The 13,694-nt window shown below is 41.2% G+C and overlaps 1 protein-coding gene and 1 non-coding gene across 2 annotated transcripts in view; both read right to left on the bottom strand.

The window, feature by feature from the left end:
- Positions 1–13,694, bottom strand: part of LOC122799221 (autocrine proliferation repressor protein A-like) — a 660,522-nt gene that overhangs the window by 49,955 nt on the left and 596,873 nt on the right. The gene's annotated exons all lie outside the window — the stretch shown is intronic.
- LOC122800527 lies at positions 822–975 on the bottom strand. Its single transcript, XR_006364572.1, has one exon. It is a non-coding gene; the product is annotated as a 5.8S ribosomal RNA (ribosomal RNA).

Raw genomic sequence — 13,694 nt, 5'->3', positions numbered from 1 at the left:
GCCCTCTTGAACTCTCTCTTCAAAGTTCTTTTCAACTTTCCCCTATGGTACTTGTTTGTTATCAGTCTTGTGCCGGTGTTTAGTCTTAGATGGAATTTATCACCCACTTTGGGCTGCATTCACAAACAACCTGACTCCGGGAAGACCTGATCTCGATGCGCCGAGGGCTGCCACTGGCCTCACACCATCAACGGGCTGAGCCTCGATCACAAGGACTTTGCCTCCTTGGGCAGTGCTGGGGAGATGGACTTCCGTATGCCACATTTTCCTGCGCCCATCACCTGGGCAGGGATTCAGCATTGGGCTCTTTCCACTTCACTTGCCATTACTGAGGGAATCCTGGTTAGTTTCTTTTCATCTGCTTAGTAACATGCTTAAATGTGGTGGGTCACCACGTCTGATCTGAGGTTGCGTTCCAAGCGTGATCGCAGGTGGGGGGGTGGCGGGGCCTCGGGGATGGACGGATGCCCATCCTCCCCTGGCCCCTGCACACACTCCCCACCACCACCGCCAGACTCCAGGCAGCAGAGGAGAGTGGCCGACATGGCCCCGATGCATGGGAATCAGGTGGGCAGGGGGCTTTGCCACGGGAGGGCAGCTTGGTAGCGATACCACTGACAGCCTCCGGGGGGGGGCGGGCCGGATGCGTGCCTACTACATCCCTTCCTCGGACAGGCCTCCTGGCTCGGGATGGTAGGGGACTCTTCTCCTCTGTCCGTGTCTCACCCTGGGGGATGGAGGGGCCCACAGTGGGCTCCCTCTACTCCCTGGACATGCCCTTGATGTGGGCAGGACACCCCTGTGGGCAATGGAAGTCATGACAACCATCAGACAGGCATAGTCTCAGGAGTAACTCGGGGCTGCAAAGTGCATTCGAAGTTTCAGTGATCAATGTGTCCTGCAATTCACATCAGTTCTCACAGCTAGCTGCATTCTTCATTGACGCTTGAGCCAAGTGATTCACTGCTCAGAGTCGTGCCCTTCTCTTCTCAGTCACTGGGGGCACTGCTGCCCACATGGCATCATGCCAGTCATCGGGAGGTTTCACAGACATCATCATGGGCACCTGGACTGGGGTTACTGGCCGAAACTCAGACCTTTTGGGTCTTCGAACAAACGCCCTGTAGGGAGCGGGGTGCCCTCCACAGGTACTGACAACCACCGTCAAGGGGAGAGGACACCTAGGTGTGCAACCCCTAAGGTGGCCCCATGTAGCTGAAGGGGAAGGCCTGTGTCCCCCCACAGGATGGCACCCTCTCCCTCCCCCTCCCGCACAGGGAGCCAGTCATCTCAGGGGTGCGTTGCAGACTCCACTGCTGGGCTGGGTACCCCATCCATGGCCATCTGCTCGGGGGTGTTGGAGGAGCCCCTGTGCCTCCTGCCATGTTGACGGGACCACCTCCCTCCCCCCACTGGGAGGCGAGGGTGTATGGACACTGCCCCTCCTCCTCTCATTACCCCCTTTGCCCTCTCCCTCCCCCTGGAAGTTGCAGTCTCATTCCCACTGGCCTCCAACGAGGTGCGTGGAGAGAGAGGAGCGGGAGTGAAAGACCCTCAGCGTTAATGATCCTTCTGCAGGTTCACCTATGAAAACCTTGTTACGACTTTTACTTCCTCCAGATAGTCAAGTTTTATCATCTTCTCGGTGCACCACCGGGGCCGTGACCAACTCCAGTGGGGCTGATCCGAGGACTTCACTAAACCATCCAGTCAGGAGTAATGATGGGCAGTGTGTACAAAGGGCAGGGACTTAATCAATGTGAGCTTATGACCTGCACTTACTGGGAATTCCTCATTCATGGGGAATAATTGCAATCTCTGGTCCCTATCATGAATGAGGTTCAGCAGATTACCCGGACCTGTCGGCCAAGGGTAAACACATGCTTATCCATTCAGTGTAGCACATGTGCAGCCCTGGACATATAAGGGCATCACAGACCTGTTATTGCTGAATCTTGTGTGGCTGAAAGCCACTTGTCCCTCTAAGAAGTTGAAGAAGACCACATGGGGCTGCATAACTAGTTAGTATGGTGGAGTCTCATTTGTTATCGGAATTAACCAGACAAATCACTCCACCAGCTAAGAACAGCCATGCACCACCACTGACAGAATCAAGAAAGAGCTATCAATCTGTCAATCCTTTCCGTGTCCGGGCCGGGTGAGGTTTCCCATGTTAAGACACAAACTCCACTCCTGGTGGTGCCCTTCTGTCAACTCCTTTAAGGTTCAGCTTTGCAAACATACCTCCCCCCAGAACCCAGAGACTTTGGTTTCCCAGAAACTCCCTGATGGGTCTTGGGAATAATGCCGCCGGATCACTAGTCAGCATCGTTTATGGTCAGAACTACGACGGTATCTGATCATCTTTGAACCTCTGACTTTTGTTCTCGATTAATGAAAACATTCTTGGCAAATGCTTTAACTTTCATTTGTCTTGTGCCGGTCCAAGAATTTCACCTCTAGTGGCACAATACGAATGCCCCTGGCTGTTCCTCTTAATCATGGCCCCAGTTTCAAAAACCAACAAAATAGAACTGGAGTCCTATTCCATTATTCCTAACTGAAGCATTCAGGTGACCGACCTGCTTTGAACACTCTAAATTTTTCAAACTAAATGCTTCAGACCCCCGGGACACTCAGTTAAGAGCATCGAGAGAGCGTCGAGAGGCAGGGGTTGGGACAGGTGGTAGCTCACCTTGCAGTGGACCACCAGCCCAATCCCAAGATCCAACTATGAGCTTTTTAACTGCAGCAACTTTAATATATGCTATTGGAGCTGAAATTACTGTGGCTGCTGGCACCAGACTTGGTATTAACCAACATGAGTAACCACTGCAGCATCCCTGCAGTATCATCCTCCGTTGAAAGATCCGACCATAAAGTGGTCATGTTCAAAGTCACCATCTCCCCTGACCCCCCCTCTAGCTAGTATCAATCAAAAACACTTCTCCAAAGTTGATTACAGCCTTCTGCGGTATGGTATAAACAGCTTCACAGCCCCTACCCTCTCTAGGAACTGGCACCAGTTTCCAAAACTGTACAAAATTATAGAGTCCAAATTGGCCACATCTACTAGAGACAATCATAAGGCCTTCTTCACATATGTCTGTAATCTGAAAGGTACCACCCAAATCTGTTCAGAACTGGTGGTCAAGGACACAACATATACAAATGCCGTAGATACAGTGGATATAAAAATTTACACACCCTGTTAAAATGCCAGTTTTTTGTGATACAAAACAATGAGACCAAAATAAATCATTTCAAAACTTTTCCCACCTTTAATGTATCTCTAACCTGTACAATTCAATTGAAAAACAAACAAATCTGTTAGGGGAAAAATATAAAAAATAAAAAATGTACAATACACTGGTTGCATAAGTGTGCACACCCTTAAACTAATACTTTGTTGTGTGTGCACACCCTTACACTAATACTTTGTTGAAACACCTTTGATCACATTAAAGGCGGGAAAAGTTTTGAAATGATTTATTGTGGTCTCCTTTTTTTATATCACAAACACCTGGCATTTTTAACAGGGGTGTGCAAACTTTTTATATCCACTGTATAGCAAACTTGCTGGCTGACAGATTCAGTGAAAATTTCACCCCTCTGTACCCCTCATCAGTAAATCAGGACATTAACAGTACCTGCCCCCTTCCCCTTATATCTAGGGATCAGGTCATCACTGCTCTCTCAAAGGCAAAAAATACAGCCTCCATGAGACCTGATAACAACCCAGTCTGCATCCTACATGAACTCAGGCAGGTACTTGCAGCACCATTACGTGCCCTACTCAACCAATGCCTGAGTTCTGGTTTTGTCCCAGCTGAGTGGAGGACAGCTACTGTCATCCCTTTACACAAAGGTGGAGCGTCCACTGATCTGGGAAATTATAGACCCATCAGCCAAACTAGCTGATCTGCAAGGCCATGGAATGGATTATTATGGACCTCTTTAACAAGTTCATTGGCAACCTTCAAACAGTCATTCCCACACAGTTTGTCTTTGTCAAGGGGAGGTCATGTCTGTTAAATTTGGTCGACTTTTTTAAGGCAGTCAACAAAGCCATGGATGAGGGGAAGACAGTGCACACCGCCTACCTTGACCTGGCCAAAGCCTTCAACACTATTCCCCACTTGGACATAATAGATAAACTCTCTCAGCTAGGCATCAATATATATGTTACCAAATGGGTAGCCAACTGACTCACTGATAGAACCTACCTAGTCAAAATAGGGGAAGCCACCTCAAGCAGTAGACCCATATCAAGTGGCATACCCCAGGGTTCGGTCTTGGAGCCTCTGTTATTTGGGATATACTTTTCTGAGGTACAGGCCAAAACCAGTGGGCTATGGATGACCAGATTTGTAGATGACTGCAAGTTGGGAACTGTCATTAATTCCCTTAGTGCCTAGTGACGCGGACATCCTCCAAGAGGGTCTCACCCAAACAAATGACTGGTGCCAGAAACATGGCCTCAAGCTGAATACAAAAAAATGCATCATCATGCCCTCTGGGGAGAGAGATGTCCCCACAAATGATCACATTAATAACATTCTAAGCACACAGTCACTTGCGAGGGATTTGGGCACCCAGATTGATAGCAGCCTGACTTTTGACTACCATGTTGCTTCCATTGTATGGAAAGCTTTCTACACGGCCCACCTCATAAGTAAGGGTATCTCATCCAAGGACAAGGAGGTCATAACATCCATGTATTCTTCCCCTATAAGGCCCATTATCGAATGCAATGCCCCATTCAGCATGTACCTCGCAAAGCACATGCAACAGCTGGAGAGACCTCAGAGGCTCCTCATCAGGAGAACCCAGGGCCTCAAAAATCTACCATACACAGATAGGCTAGAAGCCCTATCCCTCTACTCTGTTTCATACAGACTCCTCAGAGGTGACCACTGTCTGGCATACAAGGCAATCTCGGACCATGCTTTGATGGGACTGCTGCATATCCGCAAGTCAAGCACCACTCAAGTAACCCACACACGCGGCCTCAACCTGGTCTGTGACATCAATAGGACTTGCTGGTGGGACATATTTGTGTCCCAGAGACTCCCCCATCTATGGAATAGACTCCATCTCCATGTCAAGCAGAGTACCTCTTTATCCCTTTTTAAGAGCAATCTGGATAACTGGATGGGAAGTAGAAAATACATCCCTGGGATTCCACCCATGTCCCTTCTGGCATCGGACACTAATTTGTCTATGCATGGGCTAAAATCTTGGCTAGGCTTACAAGGGCCTCAGGGCCAATAGCCTAGTAACTTCTTATGATCCTATGATCTCACAAAGCACATGCAACAGCTGGAGAGATGTCAGAGGTTCCCCACCAGGAGGTTGTGGCTGACCAAGTTTGCAGACAAATGCAAACTAGGTGCAATTATTGAATTCCCCAATTATTCAGTATACTTCAGGAGGGTCTTATGCAGACCAAGAACTGTTTTTTCAATCACAGTCTCAAACTGAATGCAAAGAAATGCATCATCATTCCCTTCAGCAAAAACAATGTCTCTTCACACAATCAAATCAACAATAATATCCTAAGCACCTACGAAGTGGTAAAGGATCTGGGATCACAAAATGACTGCAGTCTTAACTTTGACCACCATGTGTAAGGAAGGCTTTCTATGTAGCACACTTGATTAGCAAAGGCATTGCCTTGAGAGCAAAGGAGACTATAACCCCTCTATACTCTGCACTAATCAGGCACATAATTGAGTATAACACCCCATTCAGCATGTACCATACAAAGCACATGCAGCAACTGCAGAGAACTCAGAGATTTCTAACAAAGAAGATCATGCCCTACACAAACTGGCTAAAGTCCCTGTCACTATACTCTTTATCATATAAACTCCTTAGTAGAGACTTCTGTCTGGCTTACAAAGCAATCTCAGACCCAAACCTAATAAACTTGCTGCATATCTGTAAATCAAATGGGACTAGAGCTACCCATTCCAGGGATCTAAATATGGCCTGTGACTTAAATAGGATGTGTTGGAGGGACAGATTTGTCTCCCAGCAACTGCCATTTCTTTGGAATAGGCTACCAATTCATGTGAAACAGAGCACCTCTATGACACTGTTCAAAAGGAACCTGGATGAGTGGATGGGGCACCATAAATTCTTACCGGGGATAGCACCTACAACCGTCCTGGACATGGGTAGTCATTACTAAATGCAATCCTGTGTATTGACTAGCGCATCTATGGTATTACACAGGGATGAAAATGAAATGGCTAGGCTTGAAATGACCTTCAGGTTGATAGCCCAGTAAACTCCTATGATCCTATGATCCTATGTGCAGAAAGTAGCTGAGTCTTTAGACTTTACTAGATTACTGTCACATAAGACAGAAATCAATGCAGCAACAAAAGGGATCTGTAAAAGTTGCTAACATGCAGATTCCCCAAGAATCATGAAACTGTAATAATGATACCATGCTTCTTTAGAAAACATTCCAAGCAGAAGAAAAATGTAGCAACATAATATAATCAAGCACTTATTATGGTAAACAGAACTCTGCATTTTGCTAAGATGCTAAGTGTCTAAGAATCATTGTTACGGAAGGGTTTTTTTTAAGTGTCAGCAAAATGTAACCTGACAAACATCAGTTTGTCTAGTTACAGTTTTGTTCATTTTATTATTCTTCATTTGTGTTTCCCATTAAGTCAGTTGAATGGTGATAGTGCTTTTGCTCTAGTTAAGTGTTTGTACCCTTAGTAAGTGTTCGTTTTCCCCACAGTTCCATATCTTTGGTGTTAGTACATTAGCAGACTTCTCAAATATCCTTATTTTGGAGGAACATACCTAGTTTCAGACTTGACTTAGCATGTCCCTATTTTTAGAAGGATGTCCCTATTTTCAGGCTTGATTTACCCATTCAGATAATTTTCTAACCCCTCTCCAGCACATGTGATTTTTGAAGGTGTCTAGTATACAGTAAACCACACCACAGGATCAACATACTGGGGCACCAACAATTTAAAGAAAGAGGGCACACACCTTACAGCCTGCTTTTTCTGAAGGAAAAATACATGTTATGTGGTAGAATTTTGCACTGCAGTTTATTAAACTCTTTATATTTTACATTGCCTCTCATAATGTGCTTATATTTTTCCATCATTTTTGTCACTCTCTTTTTTAACACTTTTCTGAGTAATATCCCACATTCCTATTGGAAGCAGGAAGAGTTATTTGCTATTTAGTATTCATATTTTATGCTAATTAGATATTTAGATTTTTAGCTAGATATTCCTATTTTCAAGGGGTTTGTTCTTGTTTTCAACTCATGCAGGTTGAGTGTGAAGATGTAGAGCATGAAGTCCCCACGCTGGGGTGTCCCACACTATGGAGGTGTAGAATGTCTTCACCTCCTGAAAAATATAGTTTTCACTAAAATATTTTAGTGTTTTGCAACAAGATGACTGTTCATCCATTTGTGATCAACTACTGAATTCCTGGGAGGGCTGAAATTAGGTGCTTTGCAGAAGAAAACTTACTGAACTGGCTTGCAGAGAATAAGGTGCCATTTCCTTCATTCCCCACAAGAAATGGGGAGTTTCTCATTCCTTCTGCACACTGAGCTAAGCTGTTTCAGGCATAAGAAGTTAAGAAACTATAAAAATAAAAAGTAAAAACATAAAAAATGAAACAAAAATAAAAAACGAAAAAAGAAGTCAAGAGCATTCAGTTGTTTGCAATGCTGCAGTACAAAGAGATTATTGCAGTAGAACAGTGTTATTGCTCCTTTTTCAATAATTTTCACAGCAGTGTCAGGGTGTTGCTGTTATTACTCTCATTTTTTTCCGCAGTTCTTCTCCAGTGCTCACTGCCCTTGGATTCTTTTCAGCTACCAGTGCAAAGCTCTACCAGAATGAGTAACACATTTTTTGCTTTTCTCAATAAAATAAATCTTGGTCATTCATATGGCATATTTCAGTTTTGGTCTTTCTGTGTTTGTTGTTCCAATTTGCCCACAGTAGTACAGCTAGGAATCATGTGGTCATCAGGTCCTACTGTGGAATTTCCATCTCTTATTCCGTTTAGGAATGGAAAATCCAGTCAACAACTGATCAGCATGTGAAAACAGTAGTCTCATTTTCAAAAGAGAAAAAAAATATCTTCTTCAGATTCATTTACTAGAAAAGAGGTTTCTACAAATGGAAGAGAAAAGATTTTTAAGAGGCCCGATTCCTTCTCTACCTCCTTTACTGAACACTAGGAAGAGAAAGAAATGAAGGAAGGAAGTGACTGGAATCAAAAAGGATACTAGGATCACAGATGTGAGGTGCCACCTACTAAATATATGGGAGGCATAGCACAAGGTGTAAATCATCAGTGATAAAGGGAAGATGTCTAAATGTTAATACACTTACAACAGAAGCTGCAACAGTATCTCCATAACTGCAGAATTAACAAGCATAATTAAAAACCCAGAAGTCTAAAGTTCTGAACAAAGGAAAGGCACAAAGGTGCCTCTTTAAAGTGTCTGAACTGTTGTATTTGCAATATGGTACAAAAAAAGTGCATTACAAAAGGCTTGTTTATCTTTATTCTTAATCTTTAATATATTTTATTGTTAATCTTTATTCCCAGATAAAACACGTGAACTGCAAGTTCATCCAAATGACATTTCCACATTCATCTGCTTATTTGGTCAGATTGTTTGCCACTTAGCTCAGCAGGTTGCTGTTCTGCATAGTGCAAGGAACAGCCAGCCTTTGTACTACTTCATATGTAGACTAAATCAAATTGTGCTTACCTGGTATAGCATGTGAACCAAACCTAATTTCTCCACCATATCACACTCTAAGAATGCTTCTGTGTTTTCAATATAAGAAGATAAAAACTATCTTTACAATCGCTATTTTTGTCAGTTCTAAATCTGCTTATACACATTTTTTTATCACATGATATTTCTACCAGGATGGCTTTGACATGACAGGATATAAATGAAATTGCAAGCACACCCATAGTAACAAAACATCAGATGGGTACATTTTTACCTGAAAGCAGCAGATAAAGCACCTAAAACTGTACTGGGTAAGAAAGCAACCAATTCTAAGCGAAACCAAACATATTAATAGCAGATTATATAAAAGCAAAATGTCACTATGTAAAACTAATTGGAGTGATGTATTCAGTGCAAAAAGAACTGCAGAAGGAATATGGAATGTTTTGAAAGTGAAATTGTTTGAATGCAAAAAAAATGACATCAAGATCTTGGCATGCAACATCAGGAGGATATATTTCCATAAGAACAAGATATTTATTAAAGGTGAGAGAGAAAAACATATAATTAATGGAAAACATGTAGGTCTATGACTGAAAACTGAAATAAACAGTCTGGACAGACAAGTTAAACATAGTGTGAGAAGATCAAGAAAATTTTGAAAAAAATGTATATGAAAGATATTGAACATAATAGGAACCATTTATGCAGTAAATATATAAGATGTGGTAGGAGTAAGGGCATGCAAATTGATAAACTGTGTGTAGATTCTAAAATGTATTCTCAAATGCAACTGATTATAGATATGTTTACAACATCTTATGCAAAGCAGTTTAGGTCTACAAAGGGGGTGATAAATGTTTCTAGTGACATCCTGGTAACTTCAGATACTGAAATCAAATTAGATTACACTGAAAAAGAACTACACAAACTGGATCCAAACAAAGCACAGGGAGGAGAAGAAACTGGTAATAATGACATGAGAGCACTTCGACATGAACTTACAGTACCACTACATCTGTCATTTACTAGGTCATATAAATATGGAGAGATTAGGGACATGCACTTGTTAAATCCATCTTAAAGAGAAAGGGAAGTAGGGCAAACCCAGAGCCATGCAAACCCATAAGTTTACTTTCATGTTGTCGAAAAATAATGGAGAAGGCTATACTGGATAAATTACTGTTAGAATTGGAAAGGTTGGGACTTTAAAACCACCTGTAACATAACGTTCTATAACAATATAATAACAACTGTGCATGAAATGTTCTGTGATGTAATTTATACAGATTTAATTTCAGCATTTGATAGGGTCATACACAAAACACTGATCAATAAATTAGAACAGCTAGGTAATTATGTACTCTTGGTAAGAGGGATAGCTGCATGGCTTACAAATAGGACCTAGCAAATATCATACAGCAATTGGACAGGTGAAAATCATCAAGGTTACAGTCAGGGTACCCCTCAGGGCTCTATCATAGGCCCATTTTTTTTAGATTGTATTTTTCAGATATATCTTTTTCATTTGAGGTGTTCTACAGTCTGTATGCAGATGACTTGAAAATGGATAAACTGATTTCATGAGTTACAGATAGGGCATGTCTGCAAAAGAACTTGACTAAACAGACATTTTGGGCACAGGAGAATAACATGCCAATAAATACATCAAAAACTAAGCATATGAGATTTGGGAAACATAAATTGAAAAGTGAAAACTTAATACAGCACATAGTGATTGAAACTGTAGATTCATTTAAGGACCTGGTTATAGAGGTAGATAATGATAGTTATAGAACTATAGGTTGTATAAAAAGATTTATAAAGTCTAGGAAATCAGAAATAATGAAGTCATTGTTTGTTAGTTATATTAGTCCTAAACTTGAGTATGGAATAACAATAAGGAAACCTTATAAGAAAACAAGCATGAGTAAATTGGAAAGAGTACAGTGGAAATATATCAAGGGCATCCATGGATCCATCCATCCATCCATCCATCCATCCATCCATCCATCCATCCATCCATCCATCCACAACCCCTTTTTCCCAATTTTGCACATGGGATTGGGGTGTCACTTCAACAGTGACAATCATCTAGAGCCAAGGATTACACCATTGGGTGGCTAGCCCTGCCACAGTAGTTCTTCCATGTGTCACCCATCATCCATGAATATGAAAATTTAAGTTATTATCAAAGACTAAAATATTTGAACTTATACAGTGTCTCATATAGATATTTAAGAGGATACCTTATTCAGGTATATAGAGTATTTAGAGACAACTACCTCTGGGAATGTTTAGGGTTATAACAAAGTAAGGAATCATCAGAAAACCTATGTAGAAGATTCTATATGAATGAGAGGTGTGCTGATTGGTTCTCTGAGAGCATAGCTGATCCATGGAATAGACTACCAAATTACATTAAAGAAAGCACTAGTTTAGATGTTTTTAAGAAGAGCCTGGGCACTTATTATGGTTAACAACTGTTTTGGTATATTGTCAGGCTACAAGAACCTTATTGCCCATCCTTGAAATATTGTATGCAGGTATGTAAGGCTGTGAGCAGACAGGTACAAGAGTAGTGGTCTCAGTAGGGCCCACAATGCCTAAGGACCACTGCCTAAGAGTTCAGCTCAAGGAAAACACTATTACCAGCAAAAATAGTTTTTCCCATTTTGAAACAAAAAACAACCGAAAATGGAGAACAACTGTAGAAACACAATAAAATGTATAAATATTTGTTGGTTAAGCACTTTCTACCTGATATGGTCTTCTTCTGAACTATTTTATTCACAACTTTAAATTACTTTTATCAACACCATCTTAATCACATAAGTGTTTACAATACTGTTTATATTTGTAAAATGCACTCTATAAATTCTTGTGCTCATCAGTTTTTTCCATTCTTATTCTAATTTGTTTATATCCAGGAACAATAAAAACAGTCAGCCATAGTCACTTTCATTAGGCATGAGTGTTGTCCTCTGCTCTTCCATCCTTGTTTACCTGGTTATTTCTTTCATTTCAGGAGAGAATGGGTTATAGACCACACACCCAAAATGTTATTTATTTATTTATTTATTTATTTATTTATTTTTTGACCTTGTCTTGAGATAATTGTCACTGCGGAAGTGACATCCCGACCTCATGTGCAAAATGGGAAAAGGAGTTGAGGAAGTATGGATGGATTTGTTCAACATCCATATTCTGTTATGGATTTTGATTGCAAAAGTAGATACATGAGTGTGGATCTTGACATCAGAATCTGTTTTGCAGATGTAGACATGATCTATATTTAAAAATGTTCCTCAAGACAATGGTAAAGACACTGTAGCTCATAGTCTATCATCTGGTTTATAGCTTCAGTACTTTGCATCTCTTTGGCGCTCTTTTGCAAGTTCACCATGCACAACACAATATGTGATCTAAAACTTGGAATCATAATGCAAGATATATGTGAACAGTGTAATTGACATGCCACCTCATCCTTCTGCAGATATTGTCAGGCTTATTCTCTTCCTTCAAGGGAAGTGGTATGTAGTTTGAAGGACATTCAAGACTTCTCTTATGGTCTGTCCTGCATCTGTATGTGGCACTTTGTAGATGAAATAAGCCACACATCATACATGTGTTGGTGTATACTTCAAAACATTAAAAATAATTTATTTTCTTTTCCAGTTGCCTGGTATACCCCCATTGCCTCACTGAAATTCAGAGTTCTTATCTATCCTGCCCCATATGGCATGGCTGACCAGTGCAGCTTTTAGTTAGGAACAAATAATAATTAGAATTTCAGGCTTAATTAATATATCCTCTGACTAGCTAGCAAATTTGCTGGGGTGTTGCTAGTAGTGGCTGTATAGAAGAATTAAATATTAATTGTTTTGCTCTATTTTTGGACATCTCTCATCAACATCTCCTCATGCATATCATCACTCACCATCTTAGACTGTCGTCCTGTCGACATACTCATTTTCTCTAATAGTTTTCTTCCTTCCTTATAGTTTATTTTTTCTGGATGGAGTCATGCAAATTCATCCTCTGTTCTTTCATCAAATTGTACACCCCTCAAGTACGTGAAATTTTCAACTTACAAACTATGAATGTAACATAACTCAATGAGCAACTGAGGAATACATCTCAGGAGAGTACCATTACCAGATATCTGCAATGCAAGGCTGTAGCATCTTATGCAAAGTATGCCACAATATGTACTTTTTAATTAAACTCTTGTTTTTTTTTGGGAACTTGAATGAATGATTGTGATGTAATTGCTCAGTCAGAATTCCCTCCATCAGCTGTATAAATTTTTGTTTTTAAAGGTAAAAGGTTTCACAGAATGAGTACTATTGAGAGGTGAAAAGTAGGCACTGTCATGGGGCTACATTCTAGAAGGTGCTGTATAAATTAGTGTACAGCTCCAAAAATCCGAGTCGTACCCGTGAATAACTTTTTAAAAAGATCAAAATGAAAGGTTAAGACCCCAGAACATTAAGAAAACTGAACTAAGAAAACCATTGTTAATAATTAGCATGCACTGAGCTGGAAATGTTACATTAAATTGTCTATGGTCATTTGATAATCTTTGCAGTTGCTGATTGGTTTATGCTTATCAATGAGATGAGGGGCCTTTCATCAAGATTTGCAGCTTATTCCAAATATCTGTTGCTATAACAATGTTCTGAGACAACACAGCCATTGCAACCACAATATTCAGATTACAGGCTCAAAAGGACAGCACGAAAATTTGGAGGCAAATGACCAAGAGCTGAGGCATTAACAACCAAATAAACCATGCCAGAGGAGATCATGGTCAAAGTGGCAAGGATTCAGATAGGGCAACAGAAATCATGTAAGTAACCAGTGGGGTGGGGGGGGGCAGGCAAGGAAAAAGTTATGAGGTAGATAGGGAGGCAGGGTATTTTCTCTCCAATTACATTTT

Source organism: Protopterus annectens, chromosome 4.part0 (assembly GCF_019279795.1).
Source record: "Protopterus annectens isolate FY-2018-M chromosome 4.part0, PAN1.0, whole genome shotgun sequence".
Taxonomy (NCBI): Eukaryota; Metazoa; Chordata; order Ceratodontiformes; family Protopteridae; genus Protopterus; species Protopterus annectens.
This window is presented reverse-complemented; position numbering and strand designations above follow the sequence as displayed.